This window comes from Pseudopipra pipra, chromosome 1 (assembly GCF_036250125.1).
Source record: "Pseudopipra pipra isolate bDixPip1 chromosome 1, bDixPip1.hap1, whole genome shotgun sequence".
Lineage (NCBI taxonomy): Eukaryota > Metazoa > Chordata > Aves > Passeriformes > Pipridae > Pseudopipra > Pseudopipra pipra.
Window position 1 is genome coordinate 113047457 of NC_087549.1, and position 12730 is coordinate 113060186.

Here is a 12730-nt window from a genome sequence, read left to right on the forward strand (position 1 = left end):
CTTTTGAGCAATCAGGCCATTTGATGTGAAATCTTTCTGAGCAAGCCCCCAAATTCACTAAAGACTTCTAAGAACAAAATCCCATCATCTTTTTCCATGAAAATGCATTAGCTTTGAAGTGCATTAACTTTTCAGAAAGTGCGTTAGCTTTGAAATGTTAGCACTTTTATTGGTCTGTTTTTAACAATAATCAAAATTAGCATTTCTTTATCTTTTGAAGTTGAGCAAAGCTCGGTACCCAGAGGAAATTGATAAACAAGAGAAATGTGTTAAATATTTTTTGATTTAGAATGCCATGGCAGTGAGAGGAAGAATTACAATATACCATCAAATCCCTAGATTAAATTATGAGTGACAGGTGTATTCAAAGAATAAACACGAAGTTTATCTGCTTTGCAAAACAATAGCGTGACTCAACTTATTATGCAACACACTCTCTTTGTTGCAACTGTGTAAAAGCATGGTGAAAACAGAATAACAGTGGCTCGGTTACTTTCTGGAAGATCTCAGCTGAAAAATATTTTTATGACCCTTTCCCAACTTTGAATGAGAAGTTTAACTGAACAGGTGTTTTAGTATTCATAATGACAATGATTACTTGGTTAGCATGTCACCTGCTAGTGATTTGCAAACCTGTTTGCAGCCTCGGACCTTCTGTGTGTAAGTTTTAGATGTAGACTTCTGCCTGTGAGGCAAACAGCCTTGCATAAGTCTTTTGCCAGTATTGAATTCGCTTACATTCCATCTGGATGCAGCCGGACTGCGTATGGCTTGCAATAGAACTAGGAATAGCAGCTACCAAATGTGTGTCTGTATCTACAGGAAAAAATCCCCAAACCACAGTCCTCGGGGGTTTTTTTCCCCTCTGAGATAAGTGGAATAGCTTTCTTGGAAACAAAAGTTTTAAGGGATCTGCACTTACAAGCTTACATGAAATTGCTTGTAAGTGGCCTGTATTCTTACAAAATAATGGCTTGGAGTAGTAGGTAAAAATGTACACTGCAAACACCAGTGTTCAAAATTATTTTTGTATTATCCTTCGAGCTTGTTTGTATACAATTGTATACAAGCTTGTTATACAATTTTGATGTGAACTTTTTCAGTGATAAAAAGGAATAGTTTAGTAGGCTTAATAGAGCCTATGTGTACTCCTTAATACTATGATTTACGAGGATATCATAGTGGTGTGTTAAGGCATGATCTATAGTGGTGTGTTAAAGCATGATCTTACAGCATTAAGGGACACACTCAACTCAGAATTTTTCTTGATTTTTTTTCTTTTGCTGCTTACATCAGCTAGGTTTTAAAGCAAACTGAGTGGGTAGGCTGCTGAAAGCAGGATTCTGCTGACTTTTCTTTGTGAAAGGAGACTATTTCTAAGGGCCTTTCATATAGTGCAGGACATTTAAAAATGTCAGCATTTTTAAAGACTGAGTGAGACATAAGTGCAGTGTGGTAAGCACATGTAGGAAAACGTTAAAGGACATTTCCTTCCTCTTTTCTGAATCTCATTTTTGCTGGTAGGGTTGTATCTATCATAGCTTCAGTGCTTAATGCCTTTTGTGTTACAGCCATGAGCTCATCTGAAAGTATTTGTGTGAGCAGGTTTTCAGGCATTTATAGGATTGTTTATAATGGCTTCCTGTACTTATATATATCTTCTCATTCCAGTGGCAGAAGAAAGGTGCTCATGACCCTACTTTTCAAGTCTCAAGCAAAGACTACTGCAAAAGTTGCCACATAGGGTTAGGGTACCTGTGAAGGGAGTCATAGCCCCCGGGGAAGTTAAAGTGGAGCCATAAATCCAGAGGGGTGACTAGGTGTGGGGTTGCCATAGTGCTGGTGGCTATGAGTCATTGGAGAATGCAAACTTTAGCCATTCTTGCTTACATTTGGGTATATGCAAAGTGTTTTAGAACCTGATGGGGGCTGGTAGGCCCAGTTAGAGACCTACCCCTCCAAAAGGGACAGCGTCTGTGCCAGGAGGTTCTCTGACTATTCTGAACTTGTATGGGAGAATCTGAATAGCTGTTCCAACTGATAAATTGTTAAAATGTCTTTTCTCTTATATAGTGGTTTATTAAGATTGCTTGCTGAGGAACTTTTGATTCTTATGTTTCATAACTTTTGAATATTTACTTGCATTCTTTCAGGATAGTTTTTTGTACATGATTTGCATTGACAGCCAGAGAGAAGAGGGCATGGGAGGAAAGGTGAGTGTCTGCGTTTGCATTGGCTCTGAAAGATCCAGATGAGAAGCTGAGCAGCAGGAAAGAGGTCAGTGGAGAAGAGAGATTTGTGAGTCAGTAAAGCTGTGTAAGGGAATGAGGTCAGTCTGGAATAAGGTTAAGAGGGGAAAAGGAGGATTTTAAGTGACAGCAAGAAAACACGGTGAGGAATGGCAGAGGAGGAAGGTGCTATGAGTCTGTTGTCATAGAAAGCTCAGGATAATAGGAGACTACAGAAAGAAGGGGAAGGTACAGGCATAAAAATGCATTCTCTGAAAAAAGGTGCAAGAGCGCCTATTGCCATTGAGAAAGTCCGCTCATGTATTGAAGTAAGGGAAGAGAAGGGCAACGAGAAAAATAAAGAAATGGGGTGGGTTAGTGCTCCAGGAGACTCTTGTAGAATTTTTTTTCTTGGTTGCATTTAGTAAGTGTCACACCGACACTAAAAGCTTATTAATTATATCTCTACCTTTCTACAAGGAGACTTTTGATGCAATGACTTTATAGACTCATTTAGCCTCTTAACTATTTTTAAGACTACTTGCACTTCCTTGGCATCTAAAGCATTTGTGGTGTAAGCATGTACAGAAAAGAGTCTGTTATCAAAAGGGTTGTGCATTTTTAGGTTTTCCAAGAAATGGAAATGAAGCTAGGTAGACCAAAATGTTGAATACTAGTTCTTGAATTTTGACAAAGGTAACTGTCACCATAGGTGACTTTGATAAAGGAATACAATGTAGAAGTTGCTCTAATGCTCTGCGGTGAAACAACCTGTCTTCAATGTGTATTCATGCTCAGATACAAGTGGGGCTTATGTACAGCATATTTGGAGCTGTCATGGGCCTTAGATAGCTTTTTATCTGTATTCTTATGTGGCTCCTTATGGAAGAATGAAAATACCCACATCCTATTTAAGTTGTGATCTAAATTGTGTATAATATACTGCAGAATATAAATAAAAGATAAGCAAGGTAGAGTGTGGTTGGGCAGTGGTGCAGATTGGTGAGAAGTGCCTGTTACATGCGTGCTTTGCTCTTATCCAGTTTGATGGAACTTGGGGATGTTCTGAAACACAGGCTGCTGGCATGGGAAGTATGAGAAGGCTGACAAGGTTTAAGCAAGGTTGAGGCTGCTGAAGAGCAGCAGGAGTACATCAGTCAGTGTATGAATAAAATGAAAGCAGTAGAAAGTTAAATAACATCTGAAGGGCACCAACTCTCAGGTGGGATTTTACTGTGGAGGAAGCAGAGGGATGTAGGTCCTCTGTGGAACCAAACCCGTGTGTTAAACATGTGATCTCTGTCATGAGGTTGAGTAGTTTTAGAGGGACTGTGCAGCTTCCCCCTTTCTTCTACCCTGCCACCTGCATCTTTGTCTCTGTATTCTGTATTCTTCCATACTTGGTATATAGTTGCTAATGTGTTTTTTTTCCTCTGGATTGTTTTTGGTTTTAGTGTTTAAATAAAAATATAGAACAATGAGTCCTCAGGAGAGATGGCAAGAACTAATGGAGGGCTTGCCTCACTGGGTACTATTAGCAGTTAGTGGACCTTAAAGTTTTCATGGGGAAATGCCTGTGTGTTAAACAGTGTGTTGCAAGTTAAGGAGGAACATCATTTCTGAAAGCTTGTTAGGACTAATTAATTCTCTACTCTGTAGTATAATTGTGACTTTTACCTGACTGTGGAGAAGACTGTGATATTTTGGAGGACAGGACACTGCCCTTGTTTGTACCTTTGGAACCTGCATAGCAGTGAACAGTAACAGGAGTAAGTAGTAGCTGTGTGACCACGCACATGGTTTTGTTGTTGTTGCACTCATGCTGAATGGTTTCTTGCATTAGGTGCTACCACAGCTACTTTGTAAGCAATATGAACATTACAGATTGCAGGCTTAGTTGACAGTCCACGGATAAAGTTCATTCTTGTGGGACATGTTGAAAAAGCGCTTGCTTTGAAAGGAGGAGGGCGGAAGAAATTACATAAGCATATAAAAAAGATACATATGGTTAAAACAAAAAGAAGAAAGGCAGTGCTGGGAGACAGAGAATGTGGAGGGAGCTGCAATGATGCAAGGTATACGGCAAGGTGCACCTGTGTCTGAGGTTCAGCATGGGAGGGAGCAAAATTGTAGGTCCTCTCCACTTCCTGAATGCGCAGGTTGCTCAAATGAATTTACATAAAAATGGTAACCTTTAATGTCGCTAAAATAGTCAGAAAATGCTCATTGGTTAGGGATTCACATTCATTAGGTACATGTCAGGTTAATTTTGATAAGTGATAGTCCTGTGTAGGACTGTTAATATGAGACAGTAAGAAAGTTTGCTCCTGATTTTTTGCATTAATTCTGATGTTGAATGTTCTGAATACAGAGTTCAAGATGCAGTAAGTACATGAGGAATGCATTGCTTTCACCTCTGCCCTGATGTAGAGCAATATTCTGCAATACCCTATCGTGGGTTCTTTGTTGGAATGGGGCTGATGTACGTTACACTTCCTAGAAATATTATGCAGAGGTTTTCAAAACATTCTGGTTTAATGTTACTGAAGTATTCCAAGAGTTTCACAACATGTTATTGCATAGAACATCTTGGCTCAAAACTCCTCTAAACAGAACTTTACGGGCAGGGTTATAGTGTCATCTAGGGGGAAAAGAAAGTATTGATGTCCTTTTAAACTTGTTCACAATGATTTCATCCAGTTTTTGTCTCCTCATGAAGTTGGTAAACAGACGTTTGTTAAAGAATTGAGGTTTTGTTCCCACACCATATTCCTAATACTTCCCTCTAGATCTTGCCTGTTTAGTATGCTCCTCAAGGTCTTTCCCTGAGGGTTGCAACGTTTTTAGTCTGTTCATGCAATGAAAGTGAAACATGGAATATTTTTCTTCTCCTGATGTTTGTCTGCAACTGCCAGAGCATTTTGTCCTAGGAACATCTCATTCAAATTGTGGTTGCTGCATCTGATTTCTACTGTACACGCAGAAGCTTTGTCCCTGGATATACAGCCTTCACAACAACAGATACTGTACGTGGGCTCTGTATGCCTGAATGAGTCTGACTATATTCACTGTTCTCAGAAGAAGTATTAAAGAACATGCTGCACTTTAGGGACAGGAATGAAGGACTGCAAGGATTCCTAAAATTGGTTGTACTCTTAAGGTTCTAATGAAACAATATCCTGAGCCTGGTTGCAGAAACATCCCTGCCTGGTTAAAAGCAGACTTGATGTCATGATTATATGTTACTGTCCGTCAGTGGCAGCTCTGACTTGAAAGCTTGTCCTCCACCTTGACTCACTAGTCTTTTTTTTTCATCTTGTTAGCTTATAGGTCTGCTTGTTAACTTTGTGGCTTCTCTATAGCTGGGTCTCCATAATTATCTGGGTTAAAATATGGTGTCTTTTAAACCTGTATCATTTCACAACTCTTATAGAGAGGGCAGCCACCAAATAGTTGAACTGGCAAAATAGGAGTGTTGTGCTATTGGATCTGATAGGATCTCCTGGCAGTGAGGAAGGCCTGAGGTTCAGGCATTATGTCATCCAGTTTACTACATATTAACACCAGCAGGAATAAACCCAAAGAAGTAGGGTGCTTCTCAGAGTTGAACTGACACGCAGACTTCTCCGTGTGTTTTATCTTTCTCATTATAAAAATTGGCTTTCCCTGAATTAACAAACCAACACTGAATATTAACTCTAGTCAACTACTTCTGTCAAAAGTTCAATTCTAATACATGTTTATTTGCTGCATCTTGCTCTCAGTTTCATGCAGAGCATGCTGCTTTCACATGATAAGTATATTTTTCTAATTTTCTAAACTTTACAAATTTGATTAGGAAATTTGAGTCTTCTTTCACGCTAATCAGTAATACTTTCTGTCATTTTCAATTAAATGTGTTTTGCTTTATAGTTTTTACTTCATTCTATAATTAATAAAACCTCACTGTTATATTGTTATATATTCTTTGAACAGAAGGTGCATTTTTCTTAGTCATTAAGAATGTGGTTTATTTACTTATTTATATTCTTTCCATTAAACTGTTCTGTACCCCAGTTTTTCCTCTCATAGCTAGATTTCTGCTTTAAATGGGTACCAAGCTTGAATGTGTAATTTTCATGGATTTTAAGTGATTACAGTTGTTGAAATGCTAAAGAGACTGCTGGCTTGTCCAAAACCATATAGAAGAACTTGAACCTGTTTATAAAATTTAATCCACAATTATTAAGTAACATCCCCTTTTTAGTGTAGTACCTTATGTGTTTTAAATTTCTTATCACTATTAGTCTTAGATAACAGAAAAATGTTATCAAATTTGATTCAGAGATATGTAGTTCCACTATAAAATAATTCTAAAACTTTCTTGATTTGAAAATAGTTGCTTCTTCTTTATCTCCTCAGTTTTAATTTACTGGAGTTACAGAAACATGTTTTCTTGTTTTTTCACTCACTAGTTTGAAATAGACTTATTGCATTTTTCTCCAAGCTATTTTTTTTAACAGTGATTTGTTAAACAACCTATTGTCAAGAGGAATTTTACTCCCCTGGGAATAAAGAAGGAACAAGATGGAACTTGGATATAGTGATACTGGAAAGAAAAATATTCTCCTTTACTTAAGTATTAGGTTTTTTTTTTTTTGCCATGGTAATGTTGGTGTTAACTGTTAACAAAGAAGTGTTAATTCTTGCCATAATCAATCATGTGCAGTATTCTGGTGTTGCAGGCCATTAAATTAATGAGATGGGAAAGGAAAAGTTTATTATAACTTAACTCTATCTTGGATAGAAATGAGCCAGATGTAAACCTGCTACTTTTCTCTGACCTTTTGACACAGAAAGCCCTGTTTGATTGTGTCCTCCTTGACTGTTTCTTTTGCTTTGTGTTGTTTCAGGTTATCACCTTTAAACTTGAAATTTAGTAGCCAAAGTTGGTGGTGTTGATGGTGGAAGAAACCACATCCTACTTGCCCCTTAGGCTTTATGTAGGCTACTGCTAAGTAAAATGCAGAAAGATTCAGTAAACAGACTTCTTTCTACTGTTCCTTTTAAAAAAATAGAAAAAAAAGATAATGTAAAGGGTAAAAGGGTATCTCCATTTCACTTAAGCATCCATCCATCCATCCTGTGTTGACTGTAGAGTGTTCCTAGAGCATTACTGTAAAACAGTTTTATTTTTAAAATTGGCATTTTGCTGTAAATTTGGTATGTTGACCTCATACCCAGTTATGAATACCTGATGCTCTTTGTCACTCCTCCTTTTTTGCCCATTCTTAGTATTTCTATAACAATTGAAAGGGCTGAGTGAGTTGCAAAGTAACATGGTTAAATGTTTTTATGTGATGAGATTTATGTGAGACCTAAGAAAAGTGAGCCTTATGTTGCTTATATTTAGATTTCAACATGTTGACAATTTTCAATTCTTTTGCTAGCAGAGTGTTTCAAAAATGCTTTTAGCAGAGTGTTTCAAAAATGCTTTATGCAGAAACAAGAGGGGAGAGTCTGAGCTGTCTTTCCATTATCTTACCCTTGTTTTTTCTGTTACAGTGTAAGATTCGCTTAATTTGGAGCTAGCTCAAATTGATGGGTACTTATAGGTGCCTTGCCAGCTGGATGACCTTGAAAATCCCAATGCCATTTCTCTTGGTGATGGGCAGAAACAGTACCAAGTTCTTTGCATTAATTTGTTTTTCTTTCCTTACTTATAAATAGCTGAAATTAATTCTGAGAGTCAGGAGAGGAGAGGGTTAGGGTTTTTGAGAGATCAACTTGATTCTAATAAGATTTAAGGGTAAAGGGTAAAGCTTGAAGTGCTTTACCAGTGAGTTCACTCAGTGTTTAAGCTTTTTAAGGTTTTGAGGTTGTTCCCTAGCTAAAATCTTGGTAGTTTGCAATATTGGATACAAAAATTCAGTCAAAAATATTAAATATGCTCATCTTCTGAGAGCAAGACAGAAACAGATAGACAGCTCTGTTGCTCATGCATTCAGTTACTTTCCTGTAATCCTTTGTGAGTTACTGTGCAATTGTTGTATACCCTGAGCTCTGGCTTCCCTACTGATGAAGTTTTTAAGTCCAAATAATTCTTCACGACAGGAAAATCTATTCTCTGCGCTTCTGTCGCTCTAGTGCATGGCTTTTGGTCTATACTGGGAGTTTTGATTACTGTACTGACTTCAGAATTCTTAGTTCAAAGCTGAATTTATACTCAGCACTGTAGAAAGGTCTCTGCATGTCCTGTCTTAGTGGGTCAGTGATTTTTGACAAATCATCAGGTAGCAAATGGTATGGCTTTCATTTTTTCCGACTTAGGGGAGTTCTATTGCTTTTTTTGCAACATGTTTGGAAAACCCACGTTTTTTGGTTTGCTGTTTTGCCACACAGGCTTTCCACAAATTATGACAGCTAGCTCTGCAATGGTGGTGTATGTGGAAAGGTGCCTCCATCAAATGATTTCAGGCTTAATACATCTTGTAAGCCATGCATTCATAAAACTCTAATGTAAGTAAGTTGTAAACTCGAAAAGTGAGAGAATAAGCTCCATTTCTGTACATTTATATCTCCTAGACAGAGTTATAAGCAAATTCTGATGAACGTCGTGATATGGTAGAGCTTCCATTTTTTAAATCCAGATTAGAAACAGAAATCAGAGAGACTGTTCATCTGTTTGAGTACATGCCTCAGTGTTAAAATAGATGTTTCAATTCTTCAATATTATCTAAGCTTTCGTGAGCTTTTTGTGGAGTATGTCAAATTTGTAACTGGCTGCAGATCCATCAGTTGTCTTGCATGTAATCAATTCTCACCAAGCTGAATAGGGTTAATGTAGCTGATGGAATGGTACTACCCAATTTACCTATTTGCCTCATTCTTCATCGGGTTTGACCTAATTAGTGGAGGTGGATGGGTGGGTCAGGTTCACTATGCCTCTGCCTCCACTTGATTCTCAGTTCTTTTTAGAAAGTTACCCTCAGGCAATTCAAGCTGTGCTGTGACAGCAAGTTCTTGATTCAAATTAACAAATTAACATTCAAGCAGCTAAGGAAAAGCAGTGTTATCCTTAGGTACATTTAGCACAATATTCAATTATTCTTTTCTCATTAGATGTCTAAATATAGTAATAACTATTTGTTTTTAATTATTTTTTTCTTGTTTCTTTTTATCCTTTCTTATGCATGCAATGAGAGGCACAGAACACTTGCTCCAGTGAGCCAACGTGTTAGGTCTTGCCTGCTGGTTTAGCCCTTGTGCATAGTGGTCGTAGCTCCAGGTTGTTCAGATATTTGTGTCCCTTTTGTTTGCATCATTTATTACTGTATTGGTGATCAGCATAGGCTGCTGATGGTCTCCACTAATCTTCTAGTCCCACATTAATCACCTAGACTTTCTCTGTGACTGAGGTCATTTGGTGGGTGTCTCTGGGGCTTTCCCTTACCTTCTGGTCTCCTTCCTGAGATATGTTGCAAGGAGTGGGGAGTTCTGTTGGCAAAGACAGTGACTTCTTTGAATGCCTGGCAGGCCAGCAGGCCCCCCCCCCCCGCTGGCCTCTGATTTTTCCAGCCTCTGGTACTATAGACTTTTTCAGGTGGCTGTGAAAACTGTAACTGACCTCAAAGAGAAGATGGAGGAAGCATCCTATGCAATGCTTAGCCCTACTGGTTATTGCTTATTTTACCATGGATGTGTGTGCTGGTTTATATTACTCCATGGCCACAAATACATGGGTTAAATTCCACTAGTTATGTGCCTTGGTAATTTGATGTGTAACACCCATAAGAACAATTAGTATAAAAATGATAAAAATTTGGGCTGTCAGTTGCCAGATTTATTTCACACTTTTTGATATAGCAAGCAGCTAAGCCCAGTGGTTCTCTTAAGGCCTCAAAATACAAGATTCTGCTGTTGACTTTTCTTTTTGTAAAAAGACAGATGGGAACAGAGTGTCAGGGAAGTGGTGGGTGATGAGAGTAGAGTGGAGTCTGTCTCTTCTGGCAGTTGGTAGCTCACTTACAATGTGAAACTGCTGCTGAAATCTTTCGTTTTCTTTCGTAACTCATCTCCATTGCTGGTGAAAACACTATCTTGAAAGGTCCATTGCTTCTTTTTTGGCATTATATAGTACTTACAGCTTTATATCACAGAAATAAAAATGATAGACCATGTAAGCAATTGGTGTTCTTGTGTGCATTTAGAAGACACATTTAGCACAGATGTAGAAAAGAAATGATACAACTGTAGTCTTCCAAAGCTATCAGAAGAATGATTTAAACAGATGATATAGTTGCTTATTCTCCATATGTGGAAAACATCTACCAATGTGGTAAATCATTTTTGGAAAGATGGAAACAAAGGATTAAGTCTTGAATACTTCAAAACTAAATATTTTCTTTCTAAAATAATGTTTCTAGAAAGTGCTTGTTTTTTTGACAGAAAGCCTTCATCATTGCTCTTTTAGTTCAGGAAGTAAAAAATGACAGAATTGCAAACATAGTTTTAATTCTAAATATTTCACCTTGCCGATTGTGTTTGTCAAACTATACATGTACTCAATGTTTCTTCTGAATTAAAATCTCAGTATTTGTAAAAAGTATTTGTAACTAACAAAAGAAAGACTGGGCACCTGTGTTACAGCTTTCCCATTCTGTGACAATTTTGTAAATAATTTCCCTGAATATCCAGGTGCCTCCCTAAGACTGGGAAATATAACTCTGGGACTGTGAAATGCAGATGATATTTTTATTTCACTGCAGCCATATCTCTGCACTGTTTTCATATATACATGTTGCAGCTTTACATTTCTATAAATAAAATCTTTAAAGTATTCTCTTTGTTAAATCAGTGGTTTTGCTGAGAGGAAGCAGTTCATATAGTTTCAGCTTGGGGAAAGTAGTGACTGGGCTTTTTGCTTCTGACCTAAGAGTTAAGAATGAAAATGCATAGTTGAGCACATAACTAACAGAAAGTTTGACTCAGAAGAGTGGTGATCTAGCTGTTGTTTAATAATTTACCAGAGTAATTCATAGCATTGGACACAATTAGTGTTATTGTTAAACTCAGATTTCACGGTTACTTGGGTATGAAATTACTTTTGGCTTGTCCTAGCTTTAACCTCTTAAAAATCTTACTTTTAAATAAATGCATAGTTTAATGTGGAAGCAAAACAGTAGGATGCCTATTCCTGTAAGAAGCTAAGTTCCTTTATTTCTTAGATTGCATGAGGACGTGGCATGGAAGGACATACAATCATCCCTTCCCAGTCCCTCAATTATAATGATTATAACAATTCCCATGGTCCCTCATTATAACGAATCCCATGGTCTGGTGTGTCAGGAAGGTTGTTTACAGGACAGCCAGACCTTAGAGTAGAGGAGTAAAGAATACTGAATAGCAGTGGGCATAGGTGATTGGATGATTCATCCTTTTTGGTCAGGTATCATTTAGGTTGGGGGTTTTTTATGTCCCCTAATACATTTGTATGAATCTGAACAGTGCTTCTCGCAGTTGCACTGTGCATCCCCAGAAAACCTTGCATGTGGTATCATAAATTAGTATCTATGCAGCTGGAGTATGTCTGCCCCTTAAAATGTGGGAAGATCCTCTGGATAAAGAAGTAGTGGGAGCAGATCTTTAATTTATTATTGATGCGTTGTGCACTCTGAAAAACTGGACATTAGTAACCTAATAGTCTTTTAACATTAGTTGTTGTATAACTAGTACTCGCAGTGTTCAGTCCTGAAAATTCTGTAACTTATTGGAAAGCAGTTCAGTGTAGGAAGAGTGCTAGAGAAAGTTGACTGTGAGTTTGGTGACCTGTCATCATCTCTGTGAGGAATAGTCTGGGGTCCTGCATTAGCAGCCTTTGCACTGATAGTGTGAGCCACTTCAAAACCAGGTGTGACATGGAAAAAGAATATTCCGTGGTAAAAACAAGGGATAAATTAGCACCCAGTAAAAGCTGTACCAAATTGCTGTGTCCTTTGCAGCACTGTAGGTGAGGCAGTGCTGCTAGCTGAGTCATTCCCCCTGCTCTCATGGTCAAGCTAGCACTACCAAGATAGTAACTCACAGCTGGAAAAGCAGCTTCTGTTGCAGGAATTGGAGGTTTGTTTTCCTCTGGGACTTTGTTTCGAAGTTTGTAATTAAGGTCCTAGATTTTTGCTTTGCTAGGATAGACCTGCTTCTTTTTAACTTTTTAAATTTAGTATATTAATCAGTTCAGGTTAGGCTGGCGAGCGCACAGTTCGTTGCTTTTTTTGGAAGTAATAGGTTCACGTAAGGTAATGGGTGTGCAGGCAGCCTTCCAAAGGAACTTAAGAGGAGGCTGGAAACTCCAGTGATTATGTTATGTATCCTGACAGGCTCGTCAGGTTGGCGTGAGGGCTGATGTCTCCAGATCAGCATACTCTGATAAGAGGACACAGTGGAAAAACTGCACAGTCTTTGAAGAATGCCTCTAATCGTGATGCCACTTTATAAAAGTCAGGAGAAAGAGAATTCCCTCCCAC

At 38.1% G+C, this 12730-nt stretch overlaps 1 protein-coding gene across 1 annotated transcript in view; it reads left to right on the forward strand.

Moving 5' to 3' along the window:
• The window catches only part of ABHD5 (abhydrolase domain containing 5, lysophosphatidic acid acyltransferase), a 30063-nt gene that overhangs the window by 2576 nt on the left and 14757 nt on the right, over nucleotides 1–12730 (forward strand). The window lies entirely within an intron of this gene.